This window comes from Crocodylus siamensis, chromosome 2 (genome assembly GCF_052110815.1).
Source record: "Crocodylus siamensis isolate JL-2025a chromosome 2, ASM5211081v1, whole genome shotgun sequence".
Lineage (NCBI taxonomy): Eukaryota > Metazoa > Chordata > Crocodylia > Crocodylidae > Crocodylus > Crocodylus siamensis.
In genome coordinates this window covers 280,043,063-280,070,809 of record NC_143396.1, presented here as the reverse complement: position 1 = coordinate 280,070,809, position 27,747 = coordinate 280,043,063, and the positions used below count along the sequence as shown (strand labels likewise).

Genomic DNA, 27,747 nt, shown 5'->3' with positions numbered 1-27,747 from the left:
TCATAGACATTAGGGCTAGAAGGGACCTCGGGAGATCATCGAGTCCAGCCCCCTGCCCAAAGGGCAGGAAGTCAGCTGGGGTCATAGGATCCCAGCAAGATAAGCATCCAATTTGCTCTTGAAGGTGTTCAATGTAGGTGCTTGAACCACCTCCGATGGAAGGCTGTTCCAGACCTTGGGGGCTCGGACAGTAAAGAAATTCTTCCTTATGTCCAGCCTGAAACGGTCTTGCAGGAGTTTGTGACCGTTCGACCTCGTCATCCCTTGGGGCGCTCTGGTGAACAGACGTTCCCCCAGATGCTGGTGGTCACCCCTGATAAACTTATAGGTGGCCATCAGATCACCCCTGAGCCTACGCTTTTCCAGGCTAAGGAGTCCCATGGCTCTCAGCCTGTCATCGTAAGATCTGTTTTCCTGACCTCTGATCATGCGCGTGGCTCTCCTCTGGACTCTCTCAAGCTTCTCCACATCCTTTTTGAATTGTGGAGCCCAAAACTGGACGCAGTACTCCAGCTGCGGCCTCACCAAGGCTGAGTACAAGGGGAGAATGACGTCCCGGGATTTGCTCGAGAAGCATCTATGGATGCAAGCCAGCATTTTGGTCGCTTTATTAGCCGCAGCATCACATTGAAGGCTCATGTTCATCTTGTGGTCAATGATGACCCCCAAGTCTCTTTCTTCTGTAGTGCTAACCAACGTAGCACTGCTGAGCCTATGAGGATGCTGCAGGTTTTTCCTCCCAAGGTGGAGAACCTTGCATTTTTCGGTGTTAAACACCATCAGGTTCTCGTCTGCCCATTTGCTGAGCTTGTCCAGGTCAGCCTGGATCATCCACCTATCTTCTGGCGTGGATGCTTTGCCCCAAAGTTTGGTGTCATCGGCGAACTTGGCCAGTCCACTCCTGACTCCAATGTCCACATCATTAATGAAGATGTTGAACAGTATGGGTCCCAGGACAGCCTTGAGGGACCCCACTGGTCACAGGGCACCATGATGAGTGACTGCCATCGATCACAACCCTCTGGGTCCGACCACGAAGCCAATTTCCCAGCCAGCAGATCGTGGTGGAGCCAAGGCCACAACCGGCCAGTTTGGCCAAGAGGTGATCGTGGGATACCAGATCAAAGGCTTTTTTGAAGTCAAGATATATGACATCAATCTCTTCTCCCTTGTCCAGGTGATAGGTCACCTGGTCGTAGAAGGAAATGAGATTGGTCAAACAAGACCTACCCGCAACAAACCCGTGCTGGCTATCCCTTAGGATGTTAGCCTGGGCCAGTCCATCAAGGATGGCCTCCTTAATAAACTTTTCTAAGATCTTCCCCAGGACAGAAGTCAGGCTAATGGGCCTGTAGTTAGCCGGATCCACTCTCCTCCCTTTCTTGAAGATCGGCACCACATTGGCCTTCTTCCAGTCTTCGGGCACTACACCAGAGCGCCAGGAGTTTTCAAAGACCCGTGCCAGGGGCTGGGCTATGACGCTCGCCAGCTCCTTGAGTACCCTGGGGTGCAGATTGTCAGGGCCAGCTGACTTGAAGGTATCCAGCTTCTCAAGGTGTTCCTTCACGAGGTCAGCATTGATGGAGGGTAGGGGATCCCCATCACCCAGATCTCCTTGTCCCATAGCAGGCATGGGCGCCCCATGGGACTGATGAAAGACTGATGCAAAGTACCTATTTAATAGGTTGGCTTTTTCCTGGGCATCAGTTGTCAGTTGCCCCATCTGGTTTAGCAGGGGTCCAACATTGCCCTTGCTTTTCCTCCGGCTCCCCACATATCTGAAAAAGGACTTCTTGTTGTCCTTGATGCTTGAAGCTAGTTCAGTTGCAGCCTTGGCTTTCCTGGTTTGCTCCCTGCAGGACCAGACCAGTGCAGAATAATTCTCCTTGGAGGTGAATCCCATCCTCCATCCTTTGTAGGCTTTCCTTTTTAGCCGCAGGAGGTCCGCTAGGTCCCTGGAGAGCCAGGAGGGCTGCTGTGCCTTCTTGCTGCCTTTCCTCCATGTTGGAATAGATTTAGCTTGTGCATTGAGGATCGCTTCCTTGAGAAGCAACCACTCTTCTTGAACTCCCATCTCCCTGGGGTCATGGTCCCTGAGGGCCTGACCGACAAGCCTCTTGAGCTTGTCAAAGTCGGCTTTTCTGAAGTCAAGGACTTCTGTGTTGCTGACTGACTTGCCAGTTTTACGGTGGATGGTGAAGGTGACCAGCTCATGGTCGCTGTTCCTAGCTAATTCATTTGTTCCTAGCTAATTTTTAGCTACCATGGTCCTGTTCTCTAATATTGACTTGTTCCAACAAACTTACCCGGCACTGAGGACTGTCCCTCTCACTGCCTGGGAGACAGCTTCCTCTGGGGCAGCAGCACGGGCCACATGCCAGGTACCTGAAGTGGGCATAGTAAGGTAAGACCCCAGGGATCAGGCGGGATTGATATGATTGTGAGGCACAAAAGGACATTTTATTTCTAAAGTTATGACAAAGCTAGCAAGGCACCCATGAGTTTCTTCATGCTTAGGTAAGGCCATAGGTAGTGAAAGGCTAATGGGGCTGAGCCCCCCCAAACACAGGGCAGTGGTGGCAGGGCAGAAGGTTGCAGGGCAGCCTGGGTGCAGGCTCTGGGCTGCTGCAGCAGGGCAGGAGGGACGCGCACAGACACAGATGAGCAGCTGAAGCCCACAGGCGGCCAGGAACTCAGCCCAGCCCTGCAGCATGTGCAAGGTAAGTATGTAGGGGGGGAAGAAGGGAGGAAGAGAAAGGGCTTGGAGGGGCAGTTCAAGGTCACACTGTGAGGGAGGGAGTGGAACAGGGGCAGGAACAGAGGCAGGGGTCAACAGGGCCCCGAGTAAGGTCATGGAAGGGTTGGAGTTGTGGCAGCCCATCCAGGGGCACAGGGAGCTCCTGCTGCTGTGTACATCCTTGGGACAGGCATGGGGGGTATGTACCCCCCCAGATCTGTGCATGGGGCGGAGGCAGGCTGCCACTGTGGGCTGGAGCCTGTACCCCACTGCCAGTGCCCCAGCAGCTGTGTGATGCCATGTGCTTCCTGCATGCTGGCTGCACCGAGGCCCCTGCCCACCCAGTGACAGGAGGCACATGGGGTCGTGTGTCAGCCGGGGCACTGGCAGTGGGATGCAGAGCCCAGCTCACAGAGGCAGCCCGCCTCCACCCCATGCACATATCCAAGGGACATGTGCCCCCCCATGCCTGCCCCAAGGGTGTGTGCAGCAGCAGCAGCCCCCCACGCCCCTGGATGAGCTGCCTGGTCTCTGACCCTCCCATGACCTGCCCCAGGGTCCCGTTCACTCCTGCCCCTGCCCTACTCCCTCCCTCACCACAGGGGTCTTGATCTATTCCCTGTCCCCCAGAACCCATACCCTTTCCCTCTCCCACACCCCTGCCCCCTACACACTTACCTGCGGGGGGGGGGGCACATGTGTGTCTGTCTGTGTGTGTGTGTGTGTGTAGAAGTATCTTTTAAGTTTAAGTTTTACTTACTCCCCCCCGCCAATAAGATTTTCTTGTTCCAAGTATGGGCAGGGCCGAGTGCTGGAAACTTGGTTCCTCTGTGAAATGTTTCTAACATGCCATGTTAGAGGTCTTAAAATCCAGCTGACCTCACAGTTTATCTTTGGAGCCAGAAGGCAGTTCTCCTGCCCAGGCTGTGCTAAGATTTTAAAATACACTGAGATCTGAACACCACTGTGACTAGATATATGTTCCCTGAAAACTGGGTCACGTTCAGTTTCCAGATCCGAGAGGCCAGACTCGATCGGTGTACAGTAGTAAGTGTAGGCTGGGGAAAGAATTTGCCCCAATTTATGCTTCCATTATAGTGCATAAAGCAAGAGCAATAAAAGGGGCATGTGTCTGTATAAAGCAAGGGGTTTCAAAGAGTCTGAGGTAGGCCCCCAGTTGCTATTTAATGGGATTTGAGCCCCTCTGGAGCCTTTAGGCATCTCAGCCAAAAAAGTGTGTGCAGCAAGTAAACATAAAATACACATGATTATTTTCCTTTCTTAGTCGCTTCCTCCCCTGTTGCTTTCTTCCCCTGGACCATTTTGGTTGTAACAGGGAATAGCTTGGGGACTGAAGAAAGGCTGTGCACATACTCCAATTCAATGAAAACATGCTCATTAGCTACAGGAATTACCCATGTTAAGCTTTACTAAGGCTGGTTACACTGTCTCAGAGCACCGTATGCAGCTAATAGCCTGGACAGCTGCTAGCGAGCGGGGCTCAAGAGTGCCTATTTATCCAGTAGACATGCCAACAAGCGGACAGTGAGAATCAAAGGTGTCGGCAAAAAACTGGGACGGGTATTGTGCTAATCACTTAAGCAAGTGATACACTTGTTCAATATGCAGGCCCCTGAAGTGCATTGCATGTTGTTTCTCAAATTCTCCCTCCCTCTATCTGTTTCTTGGGCATGTAGCTCCTAAGGATCTTTGCGGTGTGTGCAGACCCATACCCTGTACGGTGTGAGCAGTGCAGCAGCACAGGGCGTGAGATCACCAAGATTACAACTGCCCCAGCTCCAGGGCCCTGAGCAGGGTTGCTGTGCTTGCATGGCACTGTGTTTGAGAGAATTAGCTCTGCTTCTGGCCAGCGTGACCTAGTCCATCCACATTGCCACGCACACAACTGAGCTGCTTCAGGTAAGAAACAGGTGTGCCATAGGATCATGTGTCTAAGCATGAGGATTGCTCTGAACATGCTCACTGGTGCTGGGTTAATTAGCCATGTGGGGAGCATAGTGACACCTTGGAGAGAAAAGGAAATACGTCTTGCTGGGGGATGCCCTGCTGAGGGTGTTTTCCCCTATGCGGGGGGTGCCCTCTGGATGGGAACTGCCCCTCATACAGGGGCATAAATCTGGCAAGGCTCTGGTTTTGTTCATCCCCCAGTGCAAAGCCCTAGTCTAGACTAGGACACCTCTTTTAATACAAATATTAACCAAGAATGATGAAAATACCACTCAACTGTTCTTTGTTTTAATCAGGTTTTCAGATGCTAGGTTCCTTAACAAGGGTTGGCCTATAAACTGTTTTCTTAGAGATGATGGCTAGGTACAGACATTCAAAAAGCCTACGGCAGACTGAATCTCAATTACACAGTTTTCTGTAAGCAGCGTAGTTTAGGTCGGTAGCGAACAGAACACACACTCGCCCTTTGATGGAGGGCAAATCTTAGACCAGGTTCCACCATTTTAAAACCAGTTTATGAGGACTGAACTTCTGTTGTTACAGGGATAGACCACTCTCTGATCATTTACACTGGTAAAAATGTAGTGTTCATACCTGGCCAACGCGGCAGACCTTGAATACACCAAAAGACTGGGAAGACGTCTGGCACAACTCAGAGTACTTACTCCCAGCACCTCTCCATGCCAGTATCCTGCAAGTGTCTGCACTTGCATTGCCAGTGGGAAAGCACACGCTTCAGTCGGCAGTGACCTCTTTCCCCTTGATTTCAGCATCAGGTGAGTTCCTTCTTCGGAAGCCTGTGGGATCCGGTTTCTGAATTGCTACAATGATATTCTTTTACTCTCTTTTTAATGGCTGTCATAACTTTCCACAGGATGACATGAAAGTCTGTTTACTCAAGGACCACAGCTTCATCCCTCAGGGTTTGGTAGGTAGAGCTGCTCCCAAAGCAGGGAAGTGTCTGCTGGCTTTTCAGCTGTCACAGAGACCTTTGCCCAGGTGCTGTACCTCTCACAGAACTCACTGGGACAAAACCTCATCCGTCATAGATTTGTGTCACTCCACTGATTTCAACTCGCAGTACCAGGTACCTGGTCTATGGTTTTTAATCTTTTTTCCAGCTCTTCTGGAGTAGATCTTGGCGCGATGTGCCTTACCTGCAAAGAAGTCTTGATATCTCCTTACGGAGATGGAGCGCACACAGCAAAATTGAAGTCTTTCTAAAAGGTTGGACAAGAAAAGAGATTTGGGTGGGAAAGGTCTAATGAGGAAATCATCATTTGCTACTTTGCAAGTAGGCCAGTCTCTGTCCTACCTGCCAAGACAGTAGCATTGCTGGGGTGAGGTTACTAGGGCAGCTGCCCCAGGTGCTGACTTAGGGAGGGCCTGGGAAAATATCAGCTGCCACTACAGCTACGCACTAATTCCAGCAGCAGCCAGAAGCCATCGCTGCTCCCATGCCTCCCACTTCCCTCAGTGCCCAGTTGCTTACGCCTTGTTCCCCGACTTGATATACATTCCCTGAGCCTATTTCCCCAATTTTCCCATGAGGACATCATGGAACACCGGGTCAAAGACCTGGTGAAGTCCAAGAATATATTCTTTATTCCAAGAATTAAATGAGACTCTTTGAAGAGTTGAATTTCCCCATAACGGACAGGGGACTAGGGTACAAGACAGAGCTATTTAACAGACACTTGTCTTCCCTTCCTTTTGTTCCCATTTTGTCCTCTTGTTTTCCTTTTCTTTAAGATTAATATAGTGGAAGAAATAGGATTGTCACTCACCGAGGGCTAATGTTGAGACATACTTTCTGTTCTTAGAAGCTCTGAGCAAACATTTCCTCTGCACCCCTCGATTCAGACTTGTGCTTAACAGGACACTAGAACAAACCAAGGACGCATGTTCTGCTTCCTGTTGACATTTGCAATTCATGTGAGTATCCCTTGCCTGACAAGTGGCTTGATTGTAATGCTGCTCAACACTCTTCGTTCAGAAACATCATCTACAAGTGCTCTCACCTCCGGACTATCTTTCTCCATTCTTCCTTTGAGCCTTTGTTCCATCACTCCACTGGAAGTTGTCTTCATGTATGTAATAGATCTCATAGACATTAGGGCTGGAAGGGTGGTGTGGGTTCCTTCTCCCAAGGTGGAGCATCTTGCATTTCGCGGTGTTCAGTGCCATCAGGTTTTGATCCGCCCACCTTGTTGAGGTCGGCCTGGATTGCCAGCCTGTCCTCTGGCGTGGCTGCACTTCCGCATAGCTTGGTGTCATCAGCAAACTTAGCCAGTCCGCTAGTAACACCCGAGTCCAGATCATTTATAAACACACTGAAGACTACAGGTCCAAGAACAGAGCCCTGGGGGATGCCACTGGTTACAGTGCACCAAGTTGATTTGCTTCCATCCGCTGTCGCTCTCCGGGTCCGTCCAGTTCCCCAGCATTGCACTGTGAAATTGTCTAGGCTGCAGTTCCCCAATTTTCCCATGAGGACATCATGGAACACAGGGTCAAAGACCTGGTAAAGTCCAAGAATATATCTACCTCTTCTCCTTTGTCCAAGTGATGCATAACCTGGTCATAGAAGGAGATCAGGTTGGTCAGACAAGATCTACCTGCCATAAAGCTATGTTGGCCCTCTCTCAGAATATTACCTTCTGTTAGGATGTTAGTAATAGTTTCCTTAAGGATTTTTTTCCAGGATCTTTCCAGGGATTGAAGTCAAGCTAATTGGCCTGTAGTTCCCTGGATCTTCCCTTCTCCCTTTCTTGAAGATAGGCACCACATTGGCCCTCTTCCAATTGTCAGGCACCTCACCCAAGCACCACGAGTTCTTGAATATCTTCGCCATTGGCTGTGCTATAATGTCAGCTAGTTCCTTTAGCACTCTTGGGTGCATTGCGTCCAGGCCAGCTGATTTGTGGATGTCCAGCCTCTTAAGATGTTCCCTTACAAGATCAGCAGTAATGGCGGGCGTAATTTTGTTCTTTCCCGGTGATCCTGCCTTTTGCCAGCCACTGGGCTGATGGAAGACCAGTATCAGTCACCTGCTAAAGCTTTATGAAGACCTGCTCTGATTATGAAATGGATGAGCCAAGGCTTCTCAAGATATTTTCTCTTTTTCTCATAATCTGTACTGTTGTTGCAGTTTATCACAATGTTTACCTCGGCGCCATCCCAGTTATTCCTTGCAAGTTTTCAGTACCATCACATCATTTTTTCTTTTCAATCCCAGAGTTAGGTTTTAAAAAAATCCTTTTCCAAGCACTTAGTAACTCACGTCTATGGATTCCAGGCTAATTGCCTCCCTTATCTGAGATCATCTTTACAACAACCATTTCCTAACCTAGTCATCCACAGCCAAGATCTTTTGTATGCAAGGTCCAATTTAAAAAGATAATTCCTTTAGCCAAAATCCTCTCCCTACATTTTAGGATCTTATCAGACACTTCAGAGACGGAGAGTTTTCACTATTAAGTCATAATCTCAGTTTTTGTGATTGCTTTCTTTCAATTAAAAACACATCCTGGAAAGACCTGTTACTGCAAGCTACTTCTGTGGTTTATCCTGTCAGTCAAGAACAAGAGAGTTTGGGCTGTGAGTTGTGTATTTTCTCTAGATGAAATAGTTGTGCTCAGCACAGTAGCTCACTTGCCTGCTGAATGTTTGAATTGGTCTCAGTTATCTTAAATGCAAAGCAATGAGCTGAAGCAGTGGAATAGGGAAGATGTGGAACCCAATCAAGAAGTTGCAAAGCAATGAGTTTTGCATTTGATTTTTTAAAAGTTTGAACTTTTAAAGTTTGAAATTGCTGATCCCATGTCATCGACAAGACATAGTTCTGAAGGTTCAGGATCAGGTACCTTCTCTTCCCTTTGGGAGTTGGTGAAATCACAAACAGTGAAGGAAAATGCGGGCCTGACAATGATATATCCTTTTAAAAATGTAGATTTAAAAAGTCACCCAGCAGAGTTATTGCAGTGCCCTGGTACTGAGATGTTACATATCCAGGAAACAATCCCTATGTTGGGAGAATTGAACTTCAGGGCTAGGGACAGAAGCAACTCATAAACAGGTTTAAGTAATCAGAAACTGATTTAAACCTGTGACAGAACATAAGTTCAGTGCACATAAACCAGTTTCAAAATGGCACCCGCCCCCCCCCCAGCTTCTGGCTTGAGCTACTGCAGGCATGTGGCTGCATTTCCTGAATCAAAGGTAAATGTCTGTTGAGTTCTTTTTTTCAGTTTAATCTCTGCAGCTTAGACTAACCTGCAAAGACTGAATTGAGTCAGCCTTAGGCTTTTTGACTGTGTGTACTTAGCCCAGGAGTCAGCCAGCAATGTAACAGGTTTACAAATCACAGAAGAAATTAAGAATCCTGGCTGCACTGAAACTGATGGCAAAACAGCCAGTGAGGGAGGGTCAGGATTTCACCTTCTGGCTGTTGGCCTGTAAGTGGGCGCTTATATTGAAAATGCTGCAGTAGGGTAATTGTTAGATATAGCCACTGGGTCCCAAACACCTGCTTTTCCAGTTTTCTTGCTGAGCTGGTAAAGGGCCTTCTGAAACAAAAGGCAGACAACAGGGAGGCACAGATCAAGTAGAAACCTGACAGTATCTCTTCCAGAGTCCTGACCAGGGCTTTGGAAGAGATGATGAGTCTACTGCTGTGTAGGTTCATCCTGAGCCCAGTGCATGCTAGGATGGGCCTCAGGGAGTTTACAGTCAGAGTGGTGTGCATGCTTGTAGACATGATTAATAAACCCCATTGCATCCATTTCATTTTCAAATCACAGTGCTTTGAGCAAGGCACTCCAAGTAATTGAGTTCCTAGTTTCATAGTTTCATAGTAAATACTATGAAACTATGAAACTACTACTATAATTGAACTCATGTAATTTAGTTCAGAGCTTCTGCTACCAAGATATCCATGCAGTCTCCATGCACCTTCTCCTCAAATTACTCCTGGCAGAACTAACCAGGCAGGGCTGCTGTGTGAGCTCCAGTGGCTGGAGAATGTGGTATTAACTTGCAATTATTTGTACGTATGGTAGAGAAGGAAGGAATAAGTGAAAAGGTCTAAACCTTGGCTCTAAATCCATGTTGAAAAGTGAAATCACTTTCTTTCTGTTCTGGACCAGATGCCTCCCAAAATATCAGGACTGATTCAATTCTGTTTGTTGTTACTGTTTTATTTTCCCAGTATACAGTGTGGATCCTGTGTATAAGTCCCTTACTTGGGCACAGTTTAAGCAGAAAGCAATGGGAAGTTGTGTGGAGCTGCTGGGGGGTTGGACCCATGCCTTTCAAAGCAGTGTGCTTGGATTCTATGCCAACAGCCATAGAAAAGTAGGGCTCAAAAGGGCTTCTGGAGGTCACATCTAGTCCAATCCCCTGCCTGAAGCAGGATCATCCCTATCCAAACCATCCCATACCAATCCTGTTACTAAAACTACACAGTCTACCCTGACACAGTCACAAGGCATAACACCCTAACCGGCCACAGGCCAACGAGGGGGACAACAGTAACCAGTATCTAGATGTTGTAAGGGTTGTTAAAATATGTTCAAGAGATCCGTGGAAGAAGGCCATGCCCCATACGACAGAAGGCCAAAATCCCCACCATCCATACCGTCCGATTGTGGGGTAAAATTCCTTCTGGACCCCAGTGTGGTGGTTGATCTGACCCCAAGTGGTGGGGCAAGACCCTCAAGGCAGGACCCCCCCTGTTTTAAGTCCCAGCAGGAGCACTGGTACACCTGTCAAAATCCCCAGCCTTAGCAGCAGCCAACATCCAATGCCTCTGATGAAAAAACAAAACAAAAAAACCTGACGTAGCAGAAGGAGGGCAAAAACATTTTCTTCCTGGCCCCATGTGGCAACCAGCAATACCAGAAGCATGGGCAATACCCATAGCTGAATATAGGCATAGTTACTCCGAGATCATCCCTTACCGATGCTTATCCAGCTTCTCGACTGGGTTCCACAGCTTCCCTATTCCACTGCTTCACACTTCTAACACGGCAGAAGTTTTTCCTGATATCCAGTCTAAACCTATTTTGCCTCAGCTTCAAGCCACTGGTCCACATCCTGCTGTCTGCAGCTAATGAGAAAAGGTGTTCTCCCTCTTCTTTATGGCAGTCTTTCGGGTATTTGAAGACTGCTATCATGTCCCCTCCAAAGCACCTCTTCTGCAAGCTGAGCATGCCTATTGCCTTCAACTTCTCCTCGTATGACTTGCCTTCCAAGCCCTTTATCACTTTTGTCACCCACGTCTGGACCCTCTCTAACTTCTCCATGTCCTTTTTTAAAAGACGGAGCCCCAAACTGCACACAGTACTCTAGATGAGGCCTAACCATAACCAGTGCCGCATAATGCTACAATGAGGCCCCTAAATAGGTGACTTGATTTTCAAGAGTGCTGGGAGTGTTCAACAGGAAGCACGTGTGCTTAATAGTGAAAGTCACAAAGGGTCCCATGTTGCAAACATTGACTTTGGCTATTAAATGCACCGGGGGAGGGGCAGTAATGCGGAAGGAACAGTGCATGTAAAACTAAATAGGCTCTTAATTAAGGTAACTATTTACAGAAATACTACACTGGCATCTAGTATATCTATATTACCAGCTTCTATGCCAGAGCTGAGTACATTTCAAAGGTAGATAAAAAGTCCTGCCCGCTTTTTCCCCAACTGATGTTGAGGGCCTCCTCCAGATGCTTCCATCCTGCAACCTGTGCAGTTCCTTCCAAGTTCCAGGGTGTTTCCAACTTGTATGAATGAAACTGGTCACCAGCTAAAGAGATCCACAGGGTTACTCACTTGTATAAATGTATTTACATCTTAATGCTGGGAACACATGTAGGAACCTGACTACGGAGTTAGATTATCACCTTTAACTACCCGTTTCTGAAAAATATAGCTGATTGGCAAATATATTTCACAAACGCATGTTACAGAATTAAAGTGGGCAACCGCAGGTTCCCTGGACTGTGCTGCAGGGTGACTTAACGAATGTCTAACTTCTGAAGTAGGGTCAGACTTAAATTTTTTTTTTACACAACACCTATCAGTCTGCCAGCTCATTTGCACCTGCTGCACCATGTGTCGTATGTTTGTTTTTTACCAAGGTTATCAAATGAATTACATCCTCATTGTGGGCCTTGTTTAAAAAGGCCTTTGAAAGCAAAGGGGATTGTGAAACATTCTTTTACGACACCTAGTGCACTGCAAACAGCAGTGAAAAACTAACAATGGGCAGGAAAGTGGGGAAAATTTCACTGATAAACTAAAGTGCTCAAAATAAGCATAAACTTTATTGATTTTAATCCATATCCAAAAACCCAAAGAAAAGGCAGTTTTGTTGGAGAAAGAATAATTTAGGCCAGTTTAACTTAAAACAAAAATTAAAGAGTCTATTCAGAGCTGAACTTATTCTGGGGTGGGGGGGAAAGATGTATACGATTTTCAAGGGAAAGTACAACAATTGCTTGAATCTATGCCCAGTTTTATTGGTCTTCCTGAATAAAGTAAGACAAGCATTGAGAAGATGGAAGTTTTGCTGGTATAATGAGAGAAGAAGTAACTACTTGCTTCCTAAGGGCTAGATCTGAAACCAGTTGCCCTTCCCTGCATGAAAGCTCATTGAAATCAATAGGCTTGACTCCCTATTGGTTTGCACCTTGTGTGGTCATTTATATCAGTACCCACTGGGGACAAAATACTACCAAAAGCAGAATAGCTCCACTCTAGGCCCATTGAGAGTGACCACGTACAAGGGGTGGAAGGCTGACTCTGATGAAGTCGGTGGAAGTGTTACGAGTACCACTGACCTCAGTACAGCTAAGATTTCACCTACAGAAAAGGGCAACAGGCAGTCAACTCCAGTGGAGATGCTCTTGGAGCATGGAGTCAGTCTGGCTAACAGAAGAGGCCCTTAGATTATTTTTAAATGGTTTGAAAGTCACTGAAGCAGAAACAGCTTCTGGTTCTTACTCATCTGTGTGAGCCTATGGTGGAGTCAGTTCATGAAGAAATCCTAGAAACTGCGTTAATCTATGTTCATTTTTGTTTACAGTTGTTCATAGCACTATGGCTCTTATCGCTGATACCCTAATGACAGTCTCAAGCCTATAGGTGAGAGTCATATAGCAACTCCTTTCTCATACACTGATTTGTTACTTAACGTTTAACAGTTTTGTTCTGATAGCACCCATGAGCTCCCACCAGAATGGGTCTGTGGGCTAGGCACTGCACAAACACAATGGCAGTCCCTGAGCTTATAATTGAGGACACGAAGATTATTTATTTTTTGCATTACGGAAGTACCTCAAGGTGCCAGCAGGCCCCCAGTGGGTTGGCCACTGTACATAAACAAAGTAATTTTTTGCAGCCCCTAATGCTTGTCAATGTATTTTAAGATGTGATTTGACAGGTGGGATTCACATACAAAAGGAGAGGAGTTGGAGGAGGGAACACCTGCACTTACACAGGTAATCATGTCCAGAATTAACCTAGTACTAGTGGATAGTCGAGGGCTGTTTCGTCATCTGAGTGTATTGAGGTCATTCCACTGAAGCCAGTGGGCAATGGACCTCTGTTTATTTCCCTGGCTTATGATTTCAGCTTCATGCTAAATCTCACTTTCTGATTTGTCTTTTAAAAAGTGCAGGTCATGGGGCATTTATACACACAATGTTTTTTGCCCTTTCTTGCATGCAATGGCATGACTGTTTACATGAGCAGGTTTTCTGGATGCTTTAAAAGTCTTTCTGGTGCATTAAAGTAAAACTCCTTAGAGGCAGTTTTGTTTGACTCACCATGATTTAAAGTGTCATGTGTATGGATTCATTGCGTGCAAACACAAAGGCACTCAATGAAGTGTAATGAGTCTCTTTCTCCAAAAGATGGGGCTGCAACTTTTTTTGTAGTTCACCCCTTTGAATTGCTTCCACCTTTTTTTCCTTGTGCTGTTTGCCAGCTCCCTGTTTCCACAGCTGCGTGACAGGGCATGGGATGGGGATCCCCAGGCCAGGGGTGCAACACTGGACCATTCTGCTCTCCTGCAAAACCTGCCAGGGACTAGACTTAATTCATCTGAAAACCTAGTGCGTGCAAGCACTGATGTGATGCTCCAAAATAAACAAGTTTAAATTTTATAAAGCTATTTAATTTCATGAGGATTAAACATTGAGAGACATGCTCAGATGGGATGGGCTCCACCTTTCCCCTAAAGGTAAGCATGTGTTCTCTTCTAGGTTGGCGGATCTCCTCTGGTGGGCTTTAAACGAGGCTCATCATGGGAAGGGGAAGTGAGGGCGGAGGAAGTCTTGGACCACTAAACCAAGCAGCACCCACAAGTACAGCCCAGCCTAGACCAACGAACAGAACATATACCCAGGTAAGCAACAGGGGCCAGGGCAATGCTGAGATTAGGGGCCAGTGCACATATCCTCTGGAGGCCTCACATGTGTCTACACAAACGCCCATAGTATGGGAAACAAGCAGGAGGAACTTACCCTCCTGCTAGCTGACACCAACCCAGACATAGCAGGATTCACAGAAACATGGTGGGACCCAACACATGACTGGGCGGTGAATATCAAGGGCTATAGGCTGTATAGGAGGGACAGGACAGGGAGGAAAGGTGGGGGTGTGGCGTTCTACATTAAAGAGGATACACATCCTCATCAAGTAGCACAGAGTCAGAGGAGGGACACACTGAAGTGCTCTGGGCTAGGATACCAGGCAGTTGAGGGGAAAGAGACTTAATGGTGGGGGTCTACTACAGACCACCCAACCAAGGGGAAGAGCTAGAACAGGAATTTTTAAGTCAGCTCATGGAGGTAGTTAGGTCAAAGGATGTGGTCATCATGGGTGAGCTGAACTTTCCAGACATCTGCTGGGAAGAGAAGTCAGCCAGGTCTGACCACTCACGTATGTTCCTAGCCAGAATGCAGGACCTCCATCTAACCCAGAAGGTGTGCAGCCCCACCAGGGGAGATGCCCTGTTGGACCTGGTGCTGGCCATGGGTAATGACCTGGTGAGGGGGCTGCGGGTGCTCGACCACCTGGGCGACAGTGATCATCACCTGCTGGAATTCACCATACAGCGCAAGGTGGCAAAGGCCTGCAGCAAGGCAGAAGCCCTAGATTTCAGGAGGGCAGACTTCAATGAGCTAAGGAGAATAGTCGGGGAAGCACTGAGGTCCAAGAAGAGTGGTCGCTCCTTAAGGACATGATCCTCCAAGCCCAAACGGAGGTAATCCCAACATGGATCAAAGGGAGCAGGAGGGCACAAAAGCCCCCATGGCTCACCAAAAGCATCCGGGAATGTCTTCTAGCTAAAAGGGAGGTTCAAACCCAATGGCAGGGAGGGGCCATCACCAGGGAGGATTATACTGCGGTTGCTCAGGGATGTAGGGGGGTGGTCAAGAAGGCCAAGGTGGAGATGGGACTGGGACTAGCTTCCCGGATCAAGGACGACAAGAAGTCCTTTTCTAAATACATAGGGGGCAAAAGGAATGTAAAGGGTAACGTGGGGCCCCTGCAGGACACACTAGGAAATCTGGTTGTCGCACCAGACAACAAAGCTAACCTATTTAACGACTTCTTTTCCTCCATTTTCCTGAGCAGGGACCAGATCAGCCCCCCACTGGGACCCCCTCAGGCCCCAGGGGAGGCGCATGTAGGCCAAGGGTCAGTGAGGATCTAGTCAGGGAACTTCTGGAGGGACTGGATGTATTTAAATCAGCTGGTCTGGACGATCTCCACCCCAGGGTGCTGAGAGAATTAGCTGAGGTCTTTGCGGGACCCCTGGCACGGCTGTACGAGCACTCGTGGTGCTCTGGTGTGGTGCCAGAGGACTGGAAGAGGGCCAATGTGGTTCCCATCTTCAAAAAAGGGAGGAAGGAGGACCCGGGAAACTATAGGCCGGTTAGTCTTACCTCGATCCTGGGTAAGCTTTTTGAGAGAATTATCCTGGCGCATGTCCGCGAGGGGCCAGCAGGGGAGGTTATGCATCTTTCTGCAGAGCTCCTTCCTCTCCAGGGATCAGGGCCAGTTCCCCCTCTAGCTCTGGAGCTCTCTGGATATCCCCAGCCTGGCTCCATCTTCTGGTCAGCCGGCCCTTAACTGAGTGCAAGGGTTGCTAAGGCCCTTAGCTTTGGGCTGCCTGCACTTAGCCAGCCAGGGCCCTTTAACTCTGCTGCCTGCCTGCCAAGAAGCAGTATGGGGGGGGACCCTACTTCAAGCACCTTCTGCTAGATTCCCATGCTGCTGACTCCCAACCATGGGCCAGAGGGAGAGGCTTGCCAACACCCATTCGCCTTCCTGGGAATTTTTTTTTTTTCATGTTTATGTATCCCAGGCCAAATTAACCCAAACTAATTCCAAATCCAGGAGTCCAAAACCATAAGTGGCCCTACTACTGGCAAACATCCTCCACCCACACCTGGGGCTTCAGATGTTTCCACATCCTTTGGCAGGCATCCTACTTGCAGGCCCAAGCCTGGAGGCTTGGGGTTCAGATGCCCCCAAGGTTTGCCTGCCCTCAGCCATATGGCTGCAGGAGCAAGCTAGGGAGCAGCCTCTCCTTTCCATAAAATGGTCATTAAGCCCCAACACCTTGGTGGGTACTAAACCACGCCAAAAGAACAGTTATCCCCAGGAACGCTTAAGGAAAACTGCCTTTTTGGACCCAGATACATGGTGTTTCCCCTGCCAGGTAAGTAGAGGCCAGACCACCCAACCGGGACCCTGGGAAATGAGAGCAGCAAGCACTTCAAGGGAGGATTATATTGGTGGGTTTCAGGGCAAATCTGCTGGTGGGTATCCATGGACGCAACATTTTAATTCGTGGCAGCTCAAACTAAAATACATCAGGATGTGTTTTATTTTAAAATGCCAGAAAGACTTTCAAAATGCTAAAAAAAACCCTGCATGTGCAAACTGTAGCGCCATTGAGACACAAGGAAGGGCAAATTTCATCATGTGTACAACTTCCCCGCCCAGGACCTTCCCCTCCCAGAACCTGCTGCAGGCACCATGCCCTGAAACAAGGGATCTTCCCAGGACTGTGTGAACGGCGAGGGCAGCCCCCCGCCAGCCCGAGACCTCCCCGCTGTGGCCCCGGTGCGGCCTCCTCTCCAGCGGGAGCTGTTTCTTCTCAACAGGCCTGGTTCCCGCAGGGTGGGGAGGAAAGCAGTGCCTGTTGCTGCACTTACTCCCCTGGGATGCCCCTGCTCCTCCCCACTGCCTTATGGGTCCCTTCCCTTAATTTGATCTACGTAAGGAGGCTCCTTTCCATTTGAAGAAGCCGAGTTGACACTGAGGGTTAAGGAGAAAGGCGGGAAGGACCCTTTCTCCCCCTTTGAAGTGTACTCACCTCTGCAGTGGAAGCCTATGATAGCCCGCACGCCGCACCCAGCAGCACCGTGGAGAGCTGGGAAAGGCCTTGTCCGAGAGAAAGTGCTCTAGAAAGGAGTCCCAGGGCAGCGGGCTGTGATTATGTATCACAGTTTAGCCAGGACTGCAAGATTAACTCCCCTTTCCTTGTAAAAGATGCTACGGGACTTAAAACACAGGTGGTGGCAGTACTTTGGTTTCACAGCTCAGACAGAAAGATGTCCCTTAGCAGCACAGGCTCCAAATGCATCAGGGTATGAGACTCACTGGTGCTCCTTCCCGCAGCATTCAGCTTTTTCTTGGAAGTCTCCCAAGCAACTGCTGAGGAGGCCTGACCCTGCATAGCTTGTGAGATCTCCCGAGATCACAACAGGAGGGTTGTAGGGCTGCAGGCCAAAATAATTGAGTTGAACCTGATCCTCGCTTGATGCAGCAAAGAATTTACACGGATCAGTTTGATCTAATTTCTGTAGGAGGGCTGCATGCCCCACCTCAGGTACCGTGCTATTTCTTCCTTGCGACGCGGAGAATGTGCTCCCGACGCCACTTTGCACTTGCGGTTCTTCTTTTGAATATTACATGATATTTATAACTCTCAAATTGAGTGAATCTTATTACACCGAGTTATTTTTGTGTCCTTCCAAGCTGCCCACTCTTTCCCTTTGCTATTCATCTAAACTTGCTAAGGCGACAGAAAATCTCATTTGCTTGAACCGGACTTTTTTGCTTTGTCAGATCAACACACATGTATATTGCATGCAGGACCGAAAGAGGCTTCAGAGTCCAGAGCCCTTCTATCATAGGCCACCCCATAGTATGGTCCTCTTAAATTTGTCAGTCTCTCTCCTCAAGTGAGCTAGGTTGCTTACAGGTGTCTTGAGAATTTGATGTAATTTGTCCTCATTTTCTAGCAAAAAACATGATAGTTGAGCAACCGCTCAGGTTGGCACGTTTTGAAACTGGGACTCTGAAAACAATATTGCTGCAAGCGTTTACGTCAATTGACGGGGTAACGTATGGGACCATCCATGGCAGATATGAAAAAGCAGATTTGGGATAAATGTTCCCGTTACTCTTTAGTCAGGTTTTCACTTGGGGCCTGAGCCAACTCCCCCTGACATCAGGAGGCAGGAGCAGGCCCCACGTATGAGTTTCATAACGTTGCAGATTGCTCTCATTGTCCTACCAGGTGCCGTGACTGCTGCGCTGGCTGCATTTAGCCCTGGGAAGCCAGTTGTGTTTTAGCGAGGCTGGGCCAAGAATGGCTTAGCATGCGGTAAAAGGGAGAGTATAACTTGGCCCTGCATATGTATTTTTAGATTTACTATTTTAGATTACTCATCTCTGGCAAAGCATCTGATGGGTCATTTTATAGCTGTAACCATTTGTCAGTGACTGACTTTAACTCTCCAATAATACTGCAATAGTATTTTTCAATTTATCTCCTGTGCGAGTGCTACTGCCAGCCAGGGGGCACGGGTAGCAAAGCTGCATTAAAATGTCATGGCAACATAAATCCAGTTTCAAAGACGTTACTTTTTGCTCCTTGTAACAGGTGATATTATAGCACATAAAAGGCAAAGGGGCAAGCTTTTGGTTAATGTTTTCCATTTGAAGATTTCCTTGAATCTGACCTGTCTGCTTAATTTACTTTGTAGGAACAGTGGATACAATCGCATCCAAATGCCAATCAATTCAATTCAGGTTTGCCTTTGCAACTCTGCCCACAGATGACCTGGTTTCTGCATCACGCGTTTCTCTGAGGGACTTATCTGCAGTTCGTATCGGACAATAGCAAAGAAGCATTTCTGAAGGATCAAATTGTATGTTATTCCGAAAAAAAACAACCCCAACCCACCCAAATGAGAAGGACTTCCATGCAAAGAGAATCAATCCAGCCCAAGTTTCCAGCTCCTTGCAGTCAGATGCAGTGGGTAATGAAGATTGCATTGATTTTCTTCCATTTACTGTAAGGTAACTAGGAGTGAGACTGTAACAGGAACCTTACAAATGCTCTTCACAGAAGCTATATTTAGGCAGACACACTGACATGATACTGCTGAATAAAATAAACATGCAGGAGACAACCGGTCCGGAGGGACTTTCAGCTTCATCCACATGACACACCAGTAAGGGGAGTGAACTATTCTCAAGCCATCTATGTGACCTTTACTATAGAAAAGTATATAAATGGAGGCTCTTGGGCCACCACCTAGATAAACAGGGTGCACCTCAATTAAAAATGAGGGCTCGGCTGCTCTGTACTAAAATAGATCTGCTAGCTGAGCCTCGCAGCTTCTGAGGGCTGCCGCCATTCCTCCTTATGTAACACAGGGAAAAAATGGCCCAGTGATGATAGAGAACTGCAGCCATGTGACCACAATAGATGTCGATGAGATACGGGTCTCTTGGCTATAAAAAATAAAAACTTCTTGTTATCAGGCAGCTGTTTCTTTAAATATGGCAGCCACATGCAGCACTCGGAACAAAATTAACCCACCCTGAAAGGATTCAATTGCCAGCCTCAGTGATACAGTATTATAGTGGGCACAAGCGGCCTGACCTTCAGAAGTGCCCGCCCCTCCACAGCTGTCACTGGTATTACTTGGAGTTTTGTGTCCTCGTTATTCATTCATTGCCCTCCAGCAATGGATCATTGCTACGAAGTCCTGGCTTCGAAGATGCTAGGAGGGGCTGTGGCTCTGTGTAGGGCACGAGATGAGAAAGCAGGAGGTATGTTGTCTTTCAGGCTCTGCCACTGGCTCACTAGAGTGACCTTGAGCAAGTCACTTAACCTTACTTTGTCTTGGTTTTGCCCTCAGGGAAATGGGGGCACGGACGATGTTTTCCTGCTGCTGTAAGATGTCTCCAACTCTGTGCATGAAAAGTGTAACAGAGAGGATTTTTGCTTGCTTCAGTTTACACAGACTCATTGCAGCTTTACATGTGTTTTCCTACCTCCCTCATGGCAGAGGCTTCAGGAACAGCTAGGTATGTTTGGTATTGATCCGGCTAGGGCTTGCCTGAGTAACACAAGGAAATATAATTTCTGCAAACATTAGCCAGAGTAGATGCACCCAGAAATGCAGCACAGAGCACTGTTGTTATTTTATGAGGCAAGTGCATGCTTTCCCCCTCTCCTCTGTTATATGAAAGGTGAAATGCTCTTTGCCTTGGCTCTGGGTTGGGAGCAGGGTTGCCAGCCTTCCGCACTGGCCAGGAGCCTACTGGAATCAGCATCGATCTCCTGGTGACTACTGAATGCAATCCGGGAGATTTTAATAGGATTATTTTAAGAAAATGAAATTAATGACATTATATCACGTTGGGGGGGTGGGAAATTCCCTGAATAGCTTCAGAGTTGGCAGCCTTAGTTGGCTGGCCTCTTCCCTGAGCCCCCCGGTAGCTCATGCAATGAGCATGAATTTTACCCTATCCGAGATGCATCGTCTTCATCCTTTCTTACCACCCCAGCACATTGCTTTCAATTTCCTGGTTTATGTCAAGTGCCAGAATGACTAATTGTGGTAACGAGTGCCATGAGACCAGGAGCTCTTTCTCTGCTTTTGAATGGGGGTGGGAGCTGGGAGCTGTGTCTCACCTCTGTATTCACTTAGGACAAAAGCACTTATACTGATACAAATTGAATTTGTCACCAGCCAACTCCATGGGTGTCAGTAGGATGGACCCACCCATGCATTTGCTCTAGTTCATATATAAAATCTTCTGTGGCATTAATTTCATGAGAACCATCCCTGGGCCATTTTTCTAATAGGCAGATGCAGAGCCCTTTACTTTGCGCTTACAGACTTCAGAGCATGCTAAGTGCTGAAGCCATGAGGGAGATAAATATGTTGTGCAGATATTTCAAACATTTGCAATGGGTTCACATCCAACTGTTTCCAAGACAAGTTCAGGGGCTGTAAGTGAACTCTCCATAAGGCATCTCTGAGGCTTTTATCCTGGGCATGCTTTATCTTTCAAATGACTAGTGTGGTAAATCAGCACGAGACATCTACTGTAAAAATCTGCTGCATGACAATTAGATGTGTTTGCTGGTGCCACTCAAGCCTGCTATATTTAACAACATGAGCACCAGGTGGGTCACTGAGGGCTAACCCATTAAAAGTAATGGAATGAGTGATCTCACTCTTGCTTTCAGAAGCGCTGCCTTATTGTGTATGGAGGGGTGGGTATGTGTGAGCAGGGATTTGAGACCTAAAGAAACAAAAAAAATCTCTATCTCTCTCTCTTCTTGCACTTTATACAAACCAGTTCAAGGGAGGGAAGGGAGGAGGAATACTAAGGCTCTAGCAAATGATCAGACTAAAGACAGATGTTCGCAGTGAGTCAGGAATGTGGCTCTTAATGTTTTAAAGGCAGCATTAGTGATCCCGGTCCAAATGGCAAGTCTTCATTTTAACTTACTGCAGACAAAAAAGAATAGCAAGTCAAGTGACTCTGGTACCTTTAAATGTGAGAGGCTGGTGTGCTCAGCAGGGGCTTGAGGGCAGAGCTGTGCTATGAGTGGGAATTCAAGAGTAAGGCAGTAAAGTAACATATCAGCTCATAAATAAATGCACAATCTATTGAGCACAGCTAGTTCAGTCTCTGCATGATTCGAGCAAAGGCAAGGCTCTGATGCTTGTGGTCTGTCTGCTAGGGAATGAAAAGTATGGGTGATCATCACACTGTTGCTGCCTCTGCGGTCAGGGGCTGAGGACAAGTGAACAAAGTGTCTGCAAATGTTGCAAATCCACTCACAAGCTGTGTGCAAAGCTCACTAAGTGCAGGAGAGTGCCCTTGTCCCATTTATAAAAACTATCACCGCTGACGACTGAAGAAGACGTATTTGTCTAGAGCAGCAGTTCCCAATCCATGGTACACGTACCACCAGTGGTACACAGACAACCAGTCAGTGGTGCACGTTAACAGATTTATTATAAATACTTTACATGACATGAATTTGCTGGCGGTACTTAAGGTTGAACTGAAAAATTTGTTGGTGGTACTTAAGGTTGTATCATTTGAAACTGGTGGTGTGCAATCTGTCAGAGTTTGGGAACCGCTGGTCTAGAGGCAAGGCCGGCCTCCTCTTCCATGAGTGCAGAGTGCTCCAAAACACACGTGGTTTCCATGTACAAGACCCGGGTAGGGACCTCTCCCATGTGCCAAGAGCTCTCCTCCACTGGATGCCCAGCAAAGCGAGGCTAGGGGAGAGGAAGGCTGGGGATTCTCCTGTATATACTCTTTGGGTAAATGTAATATCTTTTATTAGACCAACTAATTTCCATCTACTTAGTTGGTCTAATAAAAGATATCACATTTACCCAAAGAACCTTAGTTTGTAAGGAATATTTGGGACCGTTTACAGCAGCGTGCCCTCCTCCTGCAGCCCATGGGCACAATACCATGGCCCTCTCAGTTGCACTACCAAAACCGATTAATGGCCAGGCATGCCTTGGCACGAGAGGCTGCCTAGGAGATGCACTGAATCATCACCTCTGCAGAGGAGCCCCATCACTACCCCTTCCCATTTCTCTCTAGGAACTGTAAACTGACCCATCAGGACTTTCCTCTTGTTCCCTCGCTGGGTTCAGAGACGGTTCTTGACCTGGGAGAACTAGTCAAGTCCAGTGCATAATTTAATCCATGCGTTTTGGACTCAGGGCCCTGAATTGCACTGCTGTCCTAGGATTGAATGCCTGTGGGTTTTAAAGCAAGTGCCCCACATGCTTTTACATTAGAAGATCACCAAAGGTTGCCCTCCTTCTCCCATCGCCTTGTTAAAGGAGGCTGGACTGGGGAAGAAAGTACATTTATGTGCCAGCAACATATCAACTGCAGTAAAATTCAGTTCTTGTGCTCTGTATGCAGCTGAGATAAATTCACTCACAAACCTAATCTAATCAACCAGGCAGTGACACCTTATTACTCCCAGCAGGGAGTGCGGTAGTTCCTTGGGAAACTCAGTTACCACTGCTGGCTTATGCTTCTGGATAGAGAGTTTATTTGCTTTACCTGACAGATTTCAGTCTGAAGTCATGCCCTGGCGGTCCCTGTCTCCTCCATTCATTGGCCTGGTAAGCTAAATAAAAGCAACTGGTCTTGGCAGGTTGAGAATGACTTCAGAGATGTCATTGCGCTGACGCGGGATTAACAGCAGGATACAGGAGAGCAGAATTTGCCTCTGCCTCTGAATTGGCCCTTTGCCTCTGAGGAACCGTAGGACCCAAAGAGGACTTTTTTGCTGCTTTTAACTAAATGCCTCTGATTTAATCGATCAGCGGTGGAGCACTGCAATATGTATTGCCTGCTGGAAAGAGAGACTTTGGACTGTTTGATTTGCACAGGGATAGTCTGAGGAATGGGGACTTAACATGGAGCATTAGTTGGAAATGCACTGTGGGAATCATTGTGCTCGGATATTCAGGTAACAGGGGCCTTGCAGCTACAGAAAGGAGCAGCTGAGTGAAAGAGGAACAACACAATTGTTTCTCTGAACTACACCTGCTGCCGTATGAGTCAGCACTTGAGCAGGAGCCTCTTGAAATAGCATGAAGATAAGTGAGAAGCAAGGATTTATTATCTTGATATTTGATATCTTTTATTGGACCAACTGGATACTTGGGAGAGCTGTTGGACAAACTTTCAGGCATCAAAAGCCTTTCCCTTAGCCTTTCCACCAGCTGAAGTCTAGGCTGTTTGACCCTATCCCAGTGCAGGGTGGTGAACTAAGCTATCTTTTAAGGTCCCCTTCCAGGCCTAGATGCCTATGGTTATGATACTGCTGTGTAGAATGGGTGTTTCCAAAAGGATAAAAAAGGACCCTTTTCAAATGCTTCCAAGTGACTTAGCAAATTTCTAAATAGTTGCCCAATATAAACAATAATAAAGGGGTGGGGGGAGTCTGCACAATGGGGGAGCATGCATCCTGGGTGTTTTTTCAGGAAAGTTCATGATGGCACTGAGTGTCTGAAGTAGTCTCTCTTGCTGAAGGGTGGACCCTTTAAATAGATGGCGAAAGACCAGTAGCATTAACCTTCCCCGTGTAGATGGGGAGCTGACATACAGAGGGGCTAAGACAGGAATTGGCAGTGTTTTTGGGGCGGGGTGCCAAAAACACCCACAACCTTGGTTTGCAAGGTGTTGGCGTGCCAGGGGCAGATAGCAGGGGAGCTGCGAGCAGCCCAATTCTTGCTGTGGCAGCACAGCCCTGGCCCCCACCCTGAGGCATGAGTACCGAGCAAAATGCCTTCTCATGCCATGTTCTGGCATGCATGGTGGGGGTTGCCTACCCCTGGGCTAAGAGATGGAGCCACAAAGTATCTAAGGGTGGCAGCACTGTGGGTTGCTACACTCCACTTTTAGGCTCCTGGTGTCTGGAGTGGAGGCTACAGCCCTGAGTTGGACTCCTGATTCCTAAATTCCCGATTCACTGGCTGGGAGAGTTAAACCCCTCAGAATAGGACTCATATAATGAAGACTTGCTTATTTTCACACAAAAGGGCAAGTATAGACAGCAAATATTGCGGGATATTTTCTTATTTATAATATATGCGTTTTGAGACCAAAGAAGTTTTCCTTTTTAATGGAGAAATGGAAACTGAAGGTAAAGGAAAGGCACCTCTCAAACTAGAGAAGAATGATTCTAGAATTGAAAATGATTCAGATGGAATAATCTGAGCATAAAAAATGCGGCAGCTAAAACTGCCTTGTGTTAATAGCTGTGTATTTACTTTCAAGTGCTTACTGGAATAACTCGCCATTGCAAATGGGAATAGATACCACTTGGTCATTAGCAGACGTAATTGAAATGTTTTTTTTCTGCTGGAAAAATAAATTTTCAACAACGACTGTATTATGTCGCAAGATAAAATCAAGCTTCAGCTGGGGAAACTGAAGAGTTTACTAGAAACCAAAAACTTCATCTTTTCCAAAAATGTTCGTGGGGGGAAAAAAATCCTTTTCTCACTAACCCTAGCTATTTGCTTTGCTCATTGAGATGTGCTGCTTTTTTGGCCTCCAACAGCAAAAGTAAAGAGACGGGCTAGAGAATAGTCAATACACAATGAAGTCATTTCTTCTGTCTCTACAAAACACCACTCAATAAACATTTGGCACAACGTAGAAGTACTGATATCAGATATTGCCAATAAATTCCTAGCAGCACTAAGATGTAAACATAAAAGACAAATATTAAAAAACAAGAGAAACATTTTATGTAAAGAGCATTCAGGCTAAAGGAAAAGGAAGAGGATTGGACTGGATTCTGTGGAACGGCTGCTTTTTTAGAAATATAGTATTAGCCGCTAATTCTTAAGAAATATACTCAGGAACATTGTAAATATGACCCAGGCACCCACATTGAAATGGTTCCCACGGTGGCATTTGTGATGCATTTTTCCATCCACGTAAGTAGGACAAAATTCCCTGATGGGCTTTGAAAATCTCAACCTTGGCTTTTGCATGCTCAGGTCTCTGCAAAGAGGTCTCTGCAGGCTCCAGGCTCCCTGGCCCAGGCAGAGTTCTTTGCATGATCAGGGCACTGAGTAGAAAACCAGATTGTGCATGCTGGACCAAATTCTGCTTCCAGCTTGTCCCAGCTCACTTCACATTCACACTGGAACTGAAAGAAGAATCCAGCCTTTTCTACGTAACCGTACCGTTTACGAGGTATAAGAAAACACATTGACAAACCTGTCGTTTCACTGAAGCCCACCCCTTACAACGAAGACACGAAACTACATTCCAATGTTTTTTTTACAGTAAAATAAATGAAATGGAGGAGAGAGGAAAAACCATGAGCCTTCTGTTTAAAATAAGAGCTGTAAGCAAAGAGCCCCTCGAGCAGCCCATATTAGGCAAAGTTCACTCTTTTCTTGTAAAAAGTTTGAAGAATTGTAGATCTGCTGTCCCCTCTTATAAGCATCGGTGCACTTGTATATCTTGAATGAAAACAAGACGAGATGCCAGGATACCGGAGCAGAAGTATGAACTTTAAAATCTTCGGCGAGGGCCGAGACCTGTAAATTACCCAATGACAAAATGTACACACAGAAAAATGAAATAGTATGTCTGCCTGAAATGTATGCCCTTGTGCTGGAGTTTGGTTTAGAGGGCTGGAGCTGTGATTTTTAGCACGCTGGGTGCCCAATCCTTATGCTTGTTTATTCTAAATGTGTCGGAAGTACCATTATTGCCTATATTTTATTTTAAAATATAGTCAATCTTTCTGCTTGTTACTGTTTTTATAATCAGTTTGGATTAATATAGATTACTTGTGCTAGCTCAAGGAGGTTTCAGGTGAGGTTGGCTCCCGTTGCACAAACGCATCATGACACATGAGCTTTATAGGCAACAGCTATTGTCTGATGTAGTAGGCTGTCATCTATGAAAGTTCACAGAAGCTCTCTGAACCAGTTAGTTTCTAAGGTGCCACCCTGCCCTGCCTTCTGCCTGATTTCAGACAAACACAGCTAACTACCTCTCTCAACTCATAGTGAGAGACTGCTCCTGGACCACGGATCTCACAGTTAGAGAGACAAGACATACAAAGCATCTGAGTAGAACATATTATTATTCATATTCAAGGTCATGGCAGTCTGGGGCACAGCTGAGAGCTGTCCTCTGGCTTCTGGAGTTTCAGAGCACAGGACTGCCCAGTTTGATATGGAGCCAGAATTGGAAACAGGTCCATTTTTATTTTTTTGCTATGGCTATTTTATTTATTTTTTTCCTCTGGCAAACCAAAGAAGGGCAAGTTTTGATAGAAATCATGACCTTGAAAAAAAATGTATTCCCGGGGGTTGTCTACAGGGGTGCCATAAGCAGAAGCTTAATGGGGAGTTTTGAAGGACTGTTTATAGGCACCTGTGCACTGAGCCCTCACTGTTTTCTTACGTCGGCAATGTGCATTTGAGGCAGAGTGCACCACAGGTACTTACAAAATCAAGCCTGCATACAAAATTGAGAACTTGCTCATGAGTGACAGTGATGGGTACCCTAGCAAGGGGAGCACAAGTAATCAAAAGTATACCATAATAAAATACCTGGGTCCAGCTATCCAATTATGATCGCTGTCAGATACACAGTTGAAAATGTGCTCGTGATATCTGTTCTCTCTCAAGGTTGGGGGATTAGATTGGTTTATAGTCATGCTTATATTAAGAGCAAACAGTTTATCATTGTAGATTCTCCTTGGGCTCACTTCATTCTACCTCCTTGACTTTATACCTCCATATTATACCTACCACTGGGTTACTTCACTCCTCTTACTTCCCACCCCACAGCCCTCTGCGTTTGAGGCTGTTTTGTGCTGTCCCCTGTGTTACACTCCTTGCCCCTCTCCCTCCAAGCCAGTAAGATGTTCCCCCCTCACTAAATCTTGCCCTTGCATCTTCCTTTCTGTCCCTCATCCTGCAAAGTGATCTGCGCTCGTGCATGTTGGTATATGATATGAGTACAGCATTATAAGTTGTCTGTCCTTTAGCCACCATTTTCTTCCTCGCTTGCCAAAGGTTTGGGGTTACCCTGTCCTCACTAAGGTATGTCCCTTTCCGGATAAACTCTGACATGCGGCAGTGCATTAAACATTGCTGCATCACCAAATAAAAGTAAACAACTCCCTCC

At 46.9% G+C, this 27,747-nt stretch overlaps 1 long non-coding RNA gene across 2 annotated transcripts in view; it reads left to right on the top strand.

Annotated features, from left to right (window-relative positions):
- Positions 1–26,243, top strand: part of LOC149872277 (uncharacterized) — a 39,270-nt gene extending 13,027 nt beyond the window's left edge. Inside the window, exons 5-11 of one of the 2 annotated variants that reach the window (XR_016440379.1) lie at positions 4,435–4,657; positions 5,249–5,481; positions 5,580–5,633; positions 12,788–12,846; positions 13,131–13,202; positions 13,968–14,110; positions 18,774–26,243. This is a non-coding gene — a long non-coding RNA (uncharacterized LOC149872277). The remainder of the gene's footprint in view (positions 1–4,434; positions 4,658–5,248; positions 5,482–5,579; positions 5,634–12,787; positions 12,847–13,130; positions 13,203–13,967; positions 14,111–18,773) is intronic. The other variant, XR_016440378.1, reaches the window with a different exon arrangement.
- Positions 26,244–27,747: the final 1,504 nt, after the last annotated feature.